A 15,445-nucleotide genomic window follows, 5' to 3' on the forward strand; every position below is an offset into this window, starting at 1 on the left:
CGAGTTGTGATCTCAGAGTTGTGGGATAGAGCCCTACGTTGGGCTCCATGCTGAATGTGAAGCCTGCCGAAGATTCTCTCTCTCTCTCTCTCTCAGATTATAAAATAAAAAAAAGTTTGGAGCACCTGGGTGGCTCAGTCAGTTGCCGGTTCAGTGTCCCAACTTCAGCTCCGGCCACGGCTCAGGTCACGATCTCACAGTTCATGAGTTCGAGCACCTCATGACATTCTGTACTGTCAGAGGGGAGCCTGCTTCGGACCCTCTGTCCTCCTCTCTCTCTGTACCTCCCCCATTTGCGCGTTCTCTCTCTCAAAAATAAACATTAAAAAAAAAGTTTAGAGTCACCTGGGTGGCTCAGTCAGTTGAGCATCTGACTCTTGATTCCTCGGTCATGATCTAATGGTTCATGGGATCGAGCCCCACATCTGGCTCTTTGCTCACAGCGCAGAGCCTGCTTGGATTCTCGCTCTCCCTCTCTCTCTGCCCCTCCCCTGCTCACACTTTCTTTCTCAAAATAAATAAATAAACTTAAAAAAATTTTTTTAACTAAAAATTTACAAAATGTTTATTGAATGAATGAATGAATGATAAAGTAGAGGAGGAAGATATGGGAGGAAAATCAACTGAGAAACTCTTCCCTATGTCTGGGCAGAGCTGATTTCCTAAGACACCCTCGCTGTGGAGCCCAGGGCACCTGTTAGTGCCCTTCTCTCCCCTCTTCTGCTTCTCACCTGCACCTCCTCTCCCCGCCCTCCAAGTCGGAGATTCTGGTGGAAAGAGGCCCTTGCTGGGCTGGAAAGGGAACGGGCTGAGACGGAGCACCGCTGCCCCCTGGTGGTGGCCTGACGGGAGCACTTGCGGCAGAGGGGACGTCCTTGGGAAAGGAGCCAGCATTAGCCAGCCAGGGAGGCCTCAGGGACAGGCTGGGGGTGGAAGGAACTTCCCAAATGCCGGGAGGCAGGGACTTCTATGGATGGCGCCTAGGACACTTTGCTAAGTTTCTGCGGCTGATATCAGGATTCATAATTATTACTGGACTTTTCTGTTTGTTTCCTCCTCCTCCCAAAGTGATGTGGGCACCAGGAGTGCGGGAATGTGTCTGCTGCTTCACTCTGCTTCCCCAGCTTCCAGCACGGTCCCTGGCACTCAGTAGGTACCCAACCAAAGTGCGCGTGCTGTAGTGTGTTGTAGCAGAAAGAACAGATGGAGAAGCCAGGCTGTGAATCCAGCATCTACCTTGTTCACCCAGGGACTTTGGGTACGGCACGAGACCTCAGTAGGGATGGTGGGGGGTGCCCTCTGCAGGGTCTACAGACCTGGGGTGAGATCCCAGAGCTCCACTGACTCGCTGGGTGACAGCAGGCAAGGCTCTTGACATTTCAGCCCTCTGCCGCACCCCCTTTAAAAATTTGGAGAGTAAAACTTTCACCTCTGCTCCTTTGACCCCTTTAATGAAGATGTACTCAGAACCTGCCGCAGGTCAGGTGTTGTGCTGGTGCTGGGTTCACAGCAAACAAAGAGCCGTATCTGTCTCTGCTCTCAGGGAGCTTGTATTCCGGCGAATGGAGCCAACAACAGTCAATTATCACACACCTAACATATTCCAGATGGAGCCTGCAGGTTATAAAGCACAGGTAGCTGTAGGAGAGGACAGAGGGAGACGGCACCCAGGATTAGGTCAGAGAAAGCTGCTCTGGAGAAGGATGTTCAAACTGAGACCCAAGGAAGGTGAGGCTTGGTGAGAAGAACGTTCCAGAGATGTGGGAAGGTATTCAGGAGAATAGCAGCTCCACCTCGCATCACAGGGAGTCACATGGAAGCCAGGGCTGTCCCGGCCCAGAGGGAAGGAAGGCAGGAGAGGTGGGCAAGGGGCCTGGTGGGCAACCTTCAAGATTTGGATTTCAGGGCGCCTGGGTGGCGCAGTCGGTTAAGCGTCCTACTTCAGCTCAGGTCACGATCTCGTGGTCTGTGAGTTCGAGCCCCGCGTCGGGCTCTGGGCTGATGGCTCAGAGCCTGGAGCCTGCTTCAGATTCTGTGTCTCCCTCTCTCTCTGCCCCTCCCCCGTTCATGCTCTGTCTCTCTCTGTCTCAAAAATAAATAAACGTTAAAAAAAAATTAAAAAAAAAAAAAAGATTTGGATTTCATCCTAAGTGCAACAAAAGGGCATAAAGTAAAGAAATGAAAATCATGGGCCACCTGGGTGGTTCAGTCAGTTAAGATTCTGACTCTTGATTTCAGCTCAGGTCGTGATCTCACAGTGATCTCTCGAGTTCAAGCCCCACATCGGGCTCTTCGCTGACAGCACGGAGCCTGCTTCGGATTCTCTGTCTCCCTCTCTCTCTGGCTCCCTCTCTCTCCCACTGGCTCTCTCTCAAAAATAAATAAGCATTAAAAAAAAAAAAAGCAAAAATGAAAATCATGCTTCCCCCACCCAATGCCTCACCCTCCCAGATCCAGTCAATATTGACTTAACTCTGGAGAAGAGACCAAGTTGAGTGAGACGGCAGTTTGGCAGTATGGCTCAATCATCTTTATCAGTGTACAAGACCACCCTGAGAATCAGCTTTCTGAAATAATCTAGAACATTTGCTAGGGCAGGCATAAGATTCTAACTGCTGCACAAAAGATATAACAAAGTGTTGGATCCTCCCTTTGTGGCAAAAAAATAGAGAGGATTTGGTTCAATCAGTGGTTCCCAGCCCTGGTATGCCTGTCAGAATCTCCAGGGGAAAATTTTAAAGTAGCATTATCTTAGGGCGTCTGGGTGGCTCAGTTGGTTAAGCATCTGACCTCAGCTTAGGTCATGATCTCACAGTCTGTGAGTTCAAGCCCTGCATCAGGCTCTGTGCTGACAGCTCAGAGCCTGGAGCCTGCTTCAGATTCTGTGTCTCCCTCTCTCTCTGCCCCTCCCCCACTCACACTCTGTCTCTCAAAAAAATAAATGTTTAAATAAATAGATAGATAGATAGATAGATAGATAAAAGTAGCAATACCTGGGACCCACATCAGAATCTCCTGAGTGTAGAGTTTGAAATCTGTATCTTAACATGCTTCCCAGATGTTCTAATGCAGCAGGCCCACTGAGAGAAAATCTATGCTCTTGACATATAATGGGATATTTTGCCGAAAAAACAATATTACAGAAATATACCTTCTGAGGCCTATTGGTCATGTTTTATTGCTTAGGATAAAAAGTAGTTTGCAAAATAGTATAGGAGTATATCTTCCTTGTTTTGTTTTTGTATTCTCTGGTTTTCCACAACAAGCATTGATTGCTTTGGTAAAAGGCAATGAAATATAAGAAGGAAGGGAAAGAAAAAAAAAGAAGAAGGAGAAGGAATGGAAGCAAAGCCTTACAGGGCCGGAAATGTGATAACTCAGATACTTCTTGGTGTGATCATTGTGTGTTTAGGTGGAAAGATTGGATTTCACTCACTCTATCCTTCAAAGGTTGTATTGACCCCCTCTATGCGCCCTGCCTGAATTAGGGGCTGGTGCGCAGGCACAGATGCGGTCTCACTGTAGTGGGCACAGAGTCAAGTCAAGAGACAGACATTAATCAAGTCATTGTGTGAATGAGCAGAATTACAGCCCAGACTAAATTTCTGGCAGGAAAGAAACATGGGGTTTTTCTAGAGAGTTTACCATAAGACTTGACCTAGACTCCAGGGTCTCCAGGGTCATGTAGGATCTCACTGAGGAGGTGATCTCTGAGGTGAGATCTAAAGGGTGAAGAGTAGTTAACTAGGTGAAGGAGTGGAGGTGGAAAGGAGAGCAGTCCAGACAGAGCAGGAACAGCATATGCAAGGGCCCAGGGGTGGGAGGGAGTCCAGTGGATTTGAAGAACTGAAAAATAGGGCCAGAGTGCAAAGAAGTGTGTAAGTAGGGGCCCTAAGAGACGCTGGGGAATTACCAGGGGCCAGAACATGTAGGCCTTGCAGGCTGTGTTAAGGTTTGGGGTCTTGGTCCAAAGAGCAATGGGAAGCCATCAGTGTTTCAAATGTGGAGATGTCATAATCAGATCTGCATTGTGACGTGACCACTCTGACTGCTGTGTGGCGAAAAACCTGGAGGGGGTCCCTGAGACAACGCCGGGAGACCACACAGGATGGTTTCGGTCATGTTTCTTCATAAAAGCCTAGGCCGGAGATGATGGTACCTGGAGTAGTGTTGGATAGAGGTTGATAGAATGGGCGGTACCCGGCGATGGACTGCATATTGAGGTGAGCGCGAGAGAGGTTTCCAGGATGACTCGCAGGCTGATGGTGGGAAGGATCCTTAGACAATCAGGTTGGGGGAGATTACGAGTTGGATTGGACAGGCTGGGTTTGAGGTATGCTTGAGACACCAGGTGGAGATGTGGTACAAGTGGCTGGATGTACTGACCTGGGGTTCAGAGGGGGAGCTAGGTTAGAATGGGGTCCTCAGTCTTGGCATTGCTGACAGTTGAGGCTGGGTAATTGTCACCGGGGCTGTCGTGTTCACTGCGGGATGTTTAACGGCATCCCTGGCCTCTGCCCACTAGATGGCAGCACCCTCCCGAGCTGTGGCAACCCCACAAGTCTCCAGACGTTTCGCTGAAGGTCCCTTGGAGCACCCAGTCACCCGCGGTTGAGACACCCTTGGCTAGAGGTGTTCGGGAGTCATCAGCACCTACGGGAGTGTGGCCACGATTGCCCAGGGCGAGAGTGTGAGACGGAAGAAGAGGGTCCAGGACCCAGTGCTGAGGAGTGCCAGCCGCAGGCGCAGGAGGCCAGGTCAGGAGGTGGGAAGAGGACCGCAAGGCAAAAAACTCTCAAGTGAGGGAGTGCTTCCAGAAGGAGCGTGTAGCCAACAGCGTTATGTGCTGCTGAGGGAGCATGAGTGCCCTGAGCCTGAGCCGTGTCCACTGAGCTTGGTGACCTGGACAGTGTGGTGACCTCAGGGTGCTTTGGTGGAGCTGAACCCAAATGGCCAGGCCACAGAAGATAGAGGAGGAAGCGGGGAAGTGAGTGCAGTGAGAGCAGACAGCTCTTCCGGAACTGTTGCCAGGAGGAGAAATAGTGGGGAGAAACAGGAGGGTGGCTTGAGTTGAGGGCTGGGAGTGGGGGAGGTGGAGGTTGTTTGCAGGTACTTTTAAGATGAGAAAGACTTAAGCATGCCAGACATGCGGGGACAGTCTGGCTCAAAGGGCGGAATGTGCTGCACAGAGGCGATAATTAGATGAAGACAGGAAGGAACGGGACCAGGGGGCTGGGCCGACTGGCCAGTGGTGGGCGGTGGGAGGGGGAGCCGGGGAAGGCGGCGGGAGTGGGGAGTTTTGCCTATTTTGTGGGTGATGTGAGGGTCCCCAGCTGAGGGGGCAGGCCTGCGGCTGTGTTTGTGGAAGGAGTGCTGAAGACGTGGGGCAAATGGAGAACCTTGATAGGGTGGATACCAGGTTGCGGAAAGTGGGAGAGAGGGTTTAAGGAGACATATTTAAAGAGCCGGTGCAGTTCTGGATCCCGAGGAAGAGGCAGGTTATGAGCTGCTCTCCTTGTTATCCATTGTCTGGAGTCCAAAACTGGCTCTACCCTTTAGTTCAGTGGCATACCGTCTCAGTGTCTTAGTTTCCAATCTGTAAAATGGGGATGATACCAGAACCTACCCCGTAAGTTTGTGGTGAAGATTCGATTAGATAAAGTGCGTCGAGTTCCTACAACTTGGAAGAGCACAAGGGGTGACCCCATTGGCATCCCTGGGTCTGGAAAACCCAGCAGGTGTTACAACAGACTGACCAGCAAGGGGCAGCGTGTCCATGCAGGAAAGCACTTGGAGCTTGCCTTTAGGTCAAGGCACCTAAGCCAGCAACGACGCAGGCCCAGGCTAGCGTGGATCCCCATTTGGGTGGGGAAGAAGGTTAGAGTGTGGTGGGGTGCCCCAGCTCAGGTGGGATGGGGAGCAAGCAGTGTGAGGGCTCACGGAGTGTCTCTGGGAAGAGGAAGGACAGCTTTGTGGGCAGAAAGGGGCAATAGCCTTGATGCGCCAAAAGGAAAACAGACGAATTCATACTAGCTGTTTTCCTGTGCCCAAAGCCAGACTATGCTGGGTGACCACGGATGTTCTGGGCAGAACAGGATGAAGAACCCAGTCTAGCTTAAGAAGTAGCCTTGCTGGATATCTGGCTGGCTCAGTCGGTGAAGCATGTGACACGTGATCTCAAGGTTGTGGGTTTCAGCCCCACATTGGGTGTAAAGATTATTTAAAAATAACATCGAAGCAGAAGGAGGAAGGAGGAAGAGGAAGGAGGAAGAAGGAAGAAGGAAGAAGAAGAGGAGGAGGAGGAGGAGGAGGAAGGAGGAATAAGAAGAGGAGGAGGAGGAGGGGGAGGAGGAGGAGGAGGAGGAGGAGGAGGAAGAAGAAAGGGAGGAAAAGGAGTTCGCTGAGCCTGGGGACGGTAAGGGAACTATGCTGACTTGAAGAGGGCAGAGTTCAGCCTGGGATTTGGGCTGGGAGTTGGGGAGTGAAATGGCTGTTAGGGATTTGCAAGCTAGGAGTTAGAAAGCAGAGTGAGAACATGAGACAGAGAAGCCAGATTTGGGGGCCGGGGGCGGGGGGAGGGGTGGTGGTCTAACAGAGGAAGGATGGAGAGAACCAATCAGACTCCGGGAGGCCCAGGGCCCCAGACACAACCTTTGGCAGAGTCCCAGACCCAGTAGCCAGAGAGCCAGGCTGAGCAGGCCTCACCCGGCCTGAAGTCCTCCCCTGCCTTAATGAAGCCTCTGTAGAGCCAGGGAGGTCCTGGGCGGGGCCGCTGCCCTCCAGGCTTGATTCCCCTGCCAGGAAGTAGTAAGGCGGCCTCTTCTTTTTCCTGGTCCTTCTCCCAGGTCCCTTTGCTCCCCTGCCTGTTGTCACAGTGGACATACCACCCAGAGCCTATTCTCTCAGATATGGGGATCCATACCAGGGTGCAAACTCAGCCAAGGCTGGGATTATAAACAAGGCCAAGGCTACCCGCGTGGACCATGCTCCCACCCGGTTACTCCTCTTTACCGGATTCCATTTGTGCCTGGCCTAAAACCCTAGGAGGGTGCCTGAGAATGAGATGGCCTCAACTGTTTGGGATAGGGCAGTCCTCGGGGCTGCCTGATCCCATGCCCTCATTTTACAGGGGAAGAAACCAATGCACAAGATCACAGAGGCAAAGTCTTGTGGCAAAGCAAAGACTCAAACCTGAGACCCCAGTGTTCTTTACCCTGACTGGTAGAGCTAAGAACAGATAGCCATGCAGTGGCTGGAGAACTCCTGCCTGACAGAGGAGCCCAGGCTGGGTGTCATCTCCAAGAGGGATCTTTTTCAGGACAGAGCATGTCCCTAGCCCCCTGTGTGATCTTTGTCAAATCCATCCCTCTCTCTGGGTATCAGAGCCTCAACTCTAAAGAAGGAGGATCAGAAGAAAGGTGGGGGACAACTGTTTAACACATTTTATTACGTGGTATAATCTTACTTTCAAAATTGGAAAAACGAACAAGAAAAGAAAATTACAGGTTCATTTTACCTATGAACATGAAGATACAAATCCTAAATAAAATACTGGCTGATTGAATCCTATTTTTTTTTTTAAAATCATGGTCAAACGGGGTTTATTAGAGAAAAGAAAGGAGAATTAACAATCAGAAAATTCATCCATTAGGGGCACCTGGGTGGCTCAGTGGGTCCAAATCTTGATTTCGACTCAGGTCATGACCTCTCATTCATGAAATCAAGCCCCATGATGGGCCCTGAGCTGACAGCGTGGAGCCTGCCTGCGATTCTCTCTCTCCCTATCTCTCTCTGTCCCTCCCCCTGAGCCACCCAGTCACTCCTAGGGCAAATACAGTCTTAATGGACAAACTTTAGGTGCCTCTAGGATCACCGACAACTCAAAGATACTTGGTATCACAGCTACTATTTATTTAGCCCTGGGGTTGTGGCTGAAATTACAAAGAAAAGGAAAAGAAGTGGGAGAACTGGAAGATAAGAGGTAAAACTGTCATTATGTACAGAGTATATAGTCATCTACAAAAAAAAAATAATGCAATAATTACGCAAGAAAAGACTTACCTATAAGAATTCGTAGCATGTTTCCATATCAGCAATAACCAACTGGAAAATATAAAGGAAAATAAAATACCTAAGTATCTAGGGAATTTGCTTCTTCTTCCTTTTTCTTCTTTTCCCTTTCTTTCCCAAAGAATCCAGTCCTAGAGCCATTAGATGGGGCACAAGGTGACATCTGTGCAGAGGGGTGGCCTGTTGCGGTCTTGGGGCCCAAGTGGGGCAAGGAGGATCCAGCATGGGGGAAGCTTGGCATGAGATGTCAGAGTCTGAGCAGAGTGAAGAGAATGACATATATTCTCTTGCTCTGTCCACTGAGGGCGGGGGGGGGGGGGGGGTAATACTCCAGCAGCAATGAGCACTCCTAGTACTCAGATCTTGGCTTCTAAAGATCATTCTCCACTAGGGGCACCTGGGCGGCTCCATCGGTTAGGTGTCCAACTTCGGCTCAGGTCATGATCTCACAGTTGGTGAGTTCGAGCCCCATGTCGGACACTGTGCTGACAGCTCAGAGACTGGAGCCTGCTTCACATTCTGTGTCTCTCTCTTGCCCCTGACCCACTTATACATGCTCTGTCTGTCTCTCTCTCTCTCCTCCCCAAAAATAAACATAAAAAAATATTTAAACATAGGGGCACCTGGGTGGCTCAGCCATGAGCCACCTGGGTGAGATGAGTCATGATCTCACGGGTTTGTGAGTGCGAGCTCTGCTTCGGGCTCTGCACGGACAGTGTGGAGCCTGCTTGGAATTCTCTCTCTCTCTCTCTCTCTCTCTCTCTCTCACGTGTGCATGCGCTCCCTCTCTCTCTGCCCCTCCTGTGCTCTCTCTCTCTCTCTCTCTCTCAACATAAATAAACTTAAACAAAATTTTTTAAACATCTTTAAACATAAATAAATAAATATCATTCTCCACTAAAAGGAACCAGGTCTCCTTGGATGAATGACTGCTTTCAGGATTGGGGCAAAGAAAGTAGAAAATAAACATAGCTCATGTTGTCATAAGAGAAAGCAAGGAAGTGCTCAGAGAATGATGGGACGTGCCAAACGGACATGTCCAACCTGGAAGGGCTCCCCCACAAAAATGAGACAATTTGAAAGCAAAATAAGTATTAGTGATACACTGAATAAAATAGAAAAACCACGACTCCATATTGCTACAACTAAATACATGAATAAATTGAAAGTTTGGTAAAAATAGGATATACATGGGCGCCTGGGTGGCTCAGTCGGTTAAGTGTCAGACTCAATTTTGCTCAGGTCATGATCTCGCAGTTTCATGGGTTCAAGCCCCGCATCAGGCTGTGTGCTGACAGTGCACAGCCTGCTTGAGATTCTCTCTCTCCCTCTCTCTCTCTGCCTCTCCCCTATTCATGCTCTGTCTCTCTCAAAATAAATAAACTTTAAAAAAGAATACATATTTTTTATTTAAAAGTTTATTTATTTATTTTGAGAGAGACAGAGATAGCATGAGTGGGGAGGGGCAGGAGGAGAGAGAGACAGAGAGAGACAGAGAGAGAGAGAAAGAGACAGAGAGAGATCCTAAGCAGGCTCCAAGCTGTCAGTGCAGAGCTGGACTTGGGGCTTGAACTCACTAAACTATGAGATCGTTTCCTGAGCTGAAACCAAGAGTTGTATCCTTAACCGACTGAGCCACCCAGGTGTCCCGAGAATATTTATATACTTGAAAAAAGATTTTTTTTAATGTTTATTTTTTATGTTTAAGAGAGAGAGAGCAATCTAGCAGGGGAGGGGCAGAGAGAGAGAGACACACACACAGAATCCGAAGCAGGCTCCAGGCTCTGAACTGTCAGCACAGAGCCCAGTGCGGGAGCTCGAACTCACGAACTGTGAGATCATGACCTCAGCTGAAGTTGGATACTCAACCAATTAAGCCACCCAGGAGCCCCTAGAATATTTATATACTTTTAAAGAACCACTCCACCAAATACTTTCAATTACAAAGGGAAAAAGAATAGCTTGCCAGTGGCAACACCTGGCAGATACGGCCTTCATCAGATGATCAAAGTAAACACCATTAGCAATGGGACAAATCGAAATTGTGTGCCATCTGATAGGATGCCATGGGAAGGATGCAGCATTGTCACTGTGATGTTCCTGCCAAAGATGCACAATCTGAATCCAATTGTGAGGAAATATCAGACAAACCTAAATTCAGGGACATTCTGTGAAATAATGTGAAAAAACAAACTTGTCTGTGCTCTCCAAAAGTATCAGGGTCATGTAAGTTAAAGAAAGACTGAGGAACTGTTCCAAACGAAAGGAAATTAAAAAGACATAAAAACCAAACGCAAGGTGTGGTCTGAACACGTGATTCCTTTTGCCATGAAGAATGTTATTGAGGGGGGCACTTGGGTGGCTCAGTCGGTTGAGCACCCGACCCTTGATTTCAGCTCAGATCATGATCCCAGGGTTGTGGGATGGAGCCCCGCATTGGGCTTCAACCTGAGCATGGAGCCTGCTTAAGATCCTCTCTCTCTTTAACAACAACAACAACAACAACAAAAGAAAGAAGCAAACAAGCAAGCGAGGGAGGGGCACCTGGGAGGTGGCTCAGGTGGTTGAGCATCTGACTTCAGCTCAGGTCATGATTTCACGGTTCTTGAGTTCAAGCCCCACTGACAGCTAACAGCAGCTTCAGATCCTATATCTCCCTCTCTCTGACCCACCCCCATTCTTGCTCTCTCTCTCACTCAAAAATAAATAAAACAGGGGAGCCTGGGTGGCTCAGTCGCTTAAGCATCTGACTTCAACTCGGGTCATGATCTCAGGGTTCATGAGTTTTGAGCCCCACATTGGGATCTGTGCTGATAGCTCAGAGCCTGGAGTCTGCTTTGGTTTCTGTGTCTCCCTCTCTCTCTGCCCCTCCCCTGCTCGTGGGTTATCTTTCTCACCCTCAAAATTTCAAAAATTAATAAACATTAAAAGATAATTTAAAAATAAATAAAACATTAAAAAAAAGATTCTCTCTCTACCTCTTCCCCTCTTCCCTGCTTGTACTCTCTCTAAAAAAAAAAAAAAAAAAAAAAAAAAAAAAAAAGGGAGAGAGAGATTGAGAGAGAGAGAGGCACATGAGTGGCTCAGTCAGTAGAGCATCTGACTGTTAGTTTCAGCTCAGGTCATGATCTCACAGTTCATGGGTTTGAGCCCCCCGTCTGGCTATGCTTAGCCTAGCAAAGCCTGGTTGGGATTCTCTCTCTCTCTCTTTCTGCCCTTCCCCATGCTTGTGCTGTCTCTGTCTCTCTCAAAATAAATAAATAAAACCTTAAAAAAATGTTACTAAGATTATTGTTGAAACTTGAATAAGGTCTCAGGATGAGATGGAGATGGTGGTAATGTATCAATGTCAATTTCCCAATTTTGATAGTTACGTTGTGGCTACATGAGATTGTCCTTGTTTATAAATACTCAATATTAAGTATGTGGGAATGATGGGGCATCAGATTGGCAACCTCAAATAGTTTACAAAGAAAACCTCTTTGTATTTTTCTTGCAACTTTCCTGTATAATTTAAATTGTTTCTAAAATTTTTAAAACCTAAACTTGACATTAAAATATCTAAAAGTTGGGGCACCTGGGTGGCTCAGTTGGTTAAGTGTCCGACTCTTGGTTCTGGCTCAAGTCATGATCTCTTGGTTCTTGGGTTCAAGCCCTGCTTCAGGTTCTGTGCTAACAATGTGGAGCCTGCTTGGGATTCTCTCTCTCTCCCCCCTCTCTCTCTCTCTCTGCCCCTTCCTAACATGCATGTGCTCTCTCTCTCTCAAAATAAATAAACTTAAAAAAAATCCTTAATATCTAAAAATTAATTAAAAAAAATTTTTTTTAACATTTATTCATTTTTTGAGAGTGAGAGACACAGAGCATGAGCAGGGGAGGGGCAGAGAGAAAGGGAGGCACAGAATCCGAAGCGGGCTCCAGGCTCTGAGCTGTCAGCACAGGGCCCTACGCAGGGCTTGAACTCACAGACTGCGAGATCATGACCTGAGCTGAAGTCAGACGCTCAACCGACTGAGCCACCCAGGCACCCCTAAAAATTAATTTAAGGAATGGAAAAGATCCCTAGGGTGAAAGCTTTAAAATTCTATTAAAGAGGAGAGCGCCTGGGTGGCTCAGTTGGTAGAACATGCAACTCCTGGCCTTGGGGTTGTGTTCGAGCCCCACATTGGGTATAGAGATTACTTAAAAAGAAAGAAAGAAAGAAAGAACTTAGAATTCTATCAAAGTTCATAAAAGAAGACATAAATTGGTATCTAATTCCATTTAGGGAGACGTAACATCATAAAGTTACTGGATCCTCTCAAATTCATCTACAAATCCAGTACCATCCCAAGCAAAATTCTACATGGACTCTGTTTAGGAGAAAACAAATGAGATTATTCTAAATTATATAGGGAAGAATGAAGCCCAGAAAGAGTCAATCTGTAAAAAAAAAAAAAAAAAAAAAAAGAACTAAATGGGAGAGGTTGTATTTCATCAGATATATAAATATAGAAAGATGGATACACAGATTATAAAGACAGATAATAGATGATAGAAAGGTAGGCAGGCAGGTAGGTAGACAGATCTGCTATAAAACAAGGGTAGCACTGGGAATGCAAACTGGTGCAGCCACTCTGGAAAACAGTGTGGAGGTTTCTCAAAAAACTAAAAATAGAGCTACCCTGCAACCCAGCAATTGCACTACTAGGCATTTATTCACGTGATACAGGTGTGCTGTTTCGAAGGGACACATGCACCCCCATGTTTATAGCAGCACTATCGACAACAGCCAAAGTATGGAAAGAGTCCAAATGTCCATCGGTGGATGAATGGATAAAGAAGATGTGGTATATACATACAATGGAGTATTACTCGGCAATCAAAAAGAATGAAATCTTGCCATTTGCAACTACGGGGATGGAACTGGAGGGCATTATGCTAAGTGAAATTAGTCAGAGAAAGACAAATGTCATATGACTTCACTCATATGAGGACTTTAAGAGACAAAACAGATGAACATAAGGGAAGGGAAACAAAAATAATATAAAAACAGGGAGAGGGACAAAACAGAAGAGACTCATAAATATGGAGAACAAACTGAGGGTTACTGGAGGGGTTGTGGGAGGGGGGGATGGGCTAAATGGGTAAGGGGCACTAAGGAATCTACTCCTGAAATCGTTGTTGGACTATATGCTAACTAATTGGGATGTAAATTTTAAAAAATAAAAAATAAAATTAAAAAAAAAAACAAGGGTAGCACCATAAGTCGAAGAAGGAAGGAGCACACTTTTTAGTAGATGGCATTGGGAAAACTGGCTCACTATCTTGGAAACAATGAAACAAAACTGGCTTCATACCTTTACCCACCACAAATGTAGATTTCAGATGTATGGAAGCCCTAAATGTGAATATCTTTATGATCTAGAGATGGGAAAAGTATTTCTTAAATTAGACCCAAAACACAAGCCATAAGACAAGAAATACTGTATTTGATTATATCTAAGATTTTTGCTCAGTGAAGGACCATAAAAACAAAATTAACAGATAGAAAACTGGTAAGAGATTTTGCTATGTCTGAGGCTGACAACGGATGAATACTTAGACTGTACATGGAACTCCTGCAAATCAACAAGAAAAGGAACTAAAACATTGGGGAAAATGAGCAAAGGATATGAATAGGCAACTCACAGAAGGGAAATCCAAATGACTAACAAGATGTGAAGAGATGCTTAGATGCATACATAATCAGAGACACACAAAGTAAAGTATCAGTGAGATGCCATTTCACATCCATCAGGCTGGCAAAAACAACAGAGCTGGACAATGCCGAGCATTGGGGAAGATTTAGAGAAACACCCACCCTTGTGAATTGCAAGTGGGAATAGAGAACAATCAGGTAGTATGTAAGTGAAATTAAGCATGCATGTACCCCAATGACCCAATACTGAGTTGATATCTGTGTAGATGGAATAACGGTCCCAATTTTTCACCCCATGTCCTTGTCATAGCCTCAAGATGGGCAGAGAATTTCCCCAGCCGTTGATGTTGGGCTTGGCCATGTGAATTGCTTTGACCAACAATGTGTTAGCAAGTGAGACACATGTGGATGCATGAAAAAGACTTATGCATTTGAGCTTGTGCTTTTACACTTGTGCCATCACCATGGGAACACTGGAGTAGCCCCCTGCCCTTCCAGCCTAGGCTGGAGACGTGCCTGAGAATTAAATGAATATAAGAAGAAGAGAAAACATATGAAGAGCCATTGTTGCAACTCCATTTGGACACGTAGGGTCAACACTGCTTTGCACACAGAACTCAGAACTTTGCACAGAGCCAGAACTCACTCTGGGATTTTCAGTTATGCAAACAAAAGGTCTCTGCTTAAGGCAATATGATTTTGGCTCTTCTGTCACTAAAACAGAGTCCAGATGAATTCATCTCCCTTTGCAGTATTTTAACTACAACCAAACTGAATTACTTATTATCCCTTAAATATTCAGCGTCTCTTTGCTCTCACTCAAATTCAATGTAACTAATATTTTTATGAGCATATATCATTTCAAAGATAGAAGTTTCTAGAAATAGATACTACCAAGAGCAACTGGCTGGCTCAGTCAGTGGAGCATGCAACTCTTGATCTTGGGGTTATGGGTTCAAGTCCCAGGTTGGGTGCAGAGATTACTTAAAAAAATAAATAGAAATAAGAACTTAAAAAAAAAAAAGGTTCTACCTGGCACATGTTATGTCATGATCTAGCCTATGGTAGATATGACCTACTCAATTTTATTAATTCTTTCAAAGAACCAATTAGCATTGTTGATTTGCATTTCTGCTCTTTACTATTATTTTCTTTAGTTGATTATTCTTAGATTTTTTTAATATTGGATATTGTTCTTTTTTTTTATTTTATTTTTTAAATTTACATCCAAATTAGTATATAGTGCAACAATGATTTCAAGAGTAGATTCCTTAATGCCCCTTACCCATTTAGGCCATCCCCCCTCCCACAACCCTTCCAGTAACCCTCTGTTTATTCTCCATATTTAAGAGTCTCTTATGTTTTGTCCCTCTCCCTGTTTTTATATTATTTTTGCTTCCTTTCCCTTATGTTCATCTGTTCTGTGTCTTAAAGTCCTCATATGAGTGAAGTCATATGATATTTGTCTTTCTCTGACTGACTAATTTCGCTTAGCATGATACCCTCTAGTTCCATCCATGTAGTTGCAAATGGCAAGATTTCATTCTTTTTGATTGCTGGGTGGTAATACTCCATTGTGTGTGTGTGTGTGTGTGTGTGTGTGTGTGTGTGTGTGTGTATACCACATCTTCTTTATCCATTCATCCATCAATAGACATTTGGGCTCTTTCCATACTTTGGCTATTGTTGATAGTG

Source organism: Lynx canadensis, chromosome C1 (genome assembly GCF_007474595.2).
Source record: "Lynx canadensis isolate LIC74 chromosome C1, mLynCan4.pri.v2, whole genome shotgun sequence".
Taxonomy (NCBI): domain Eukaryota; kingdom Metazoa; phylum Chordata; class Mammalia; order Carnivora; family Felidae; genus Lynx; species Lynx canadensis.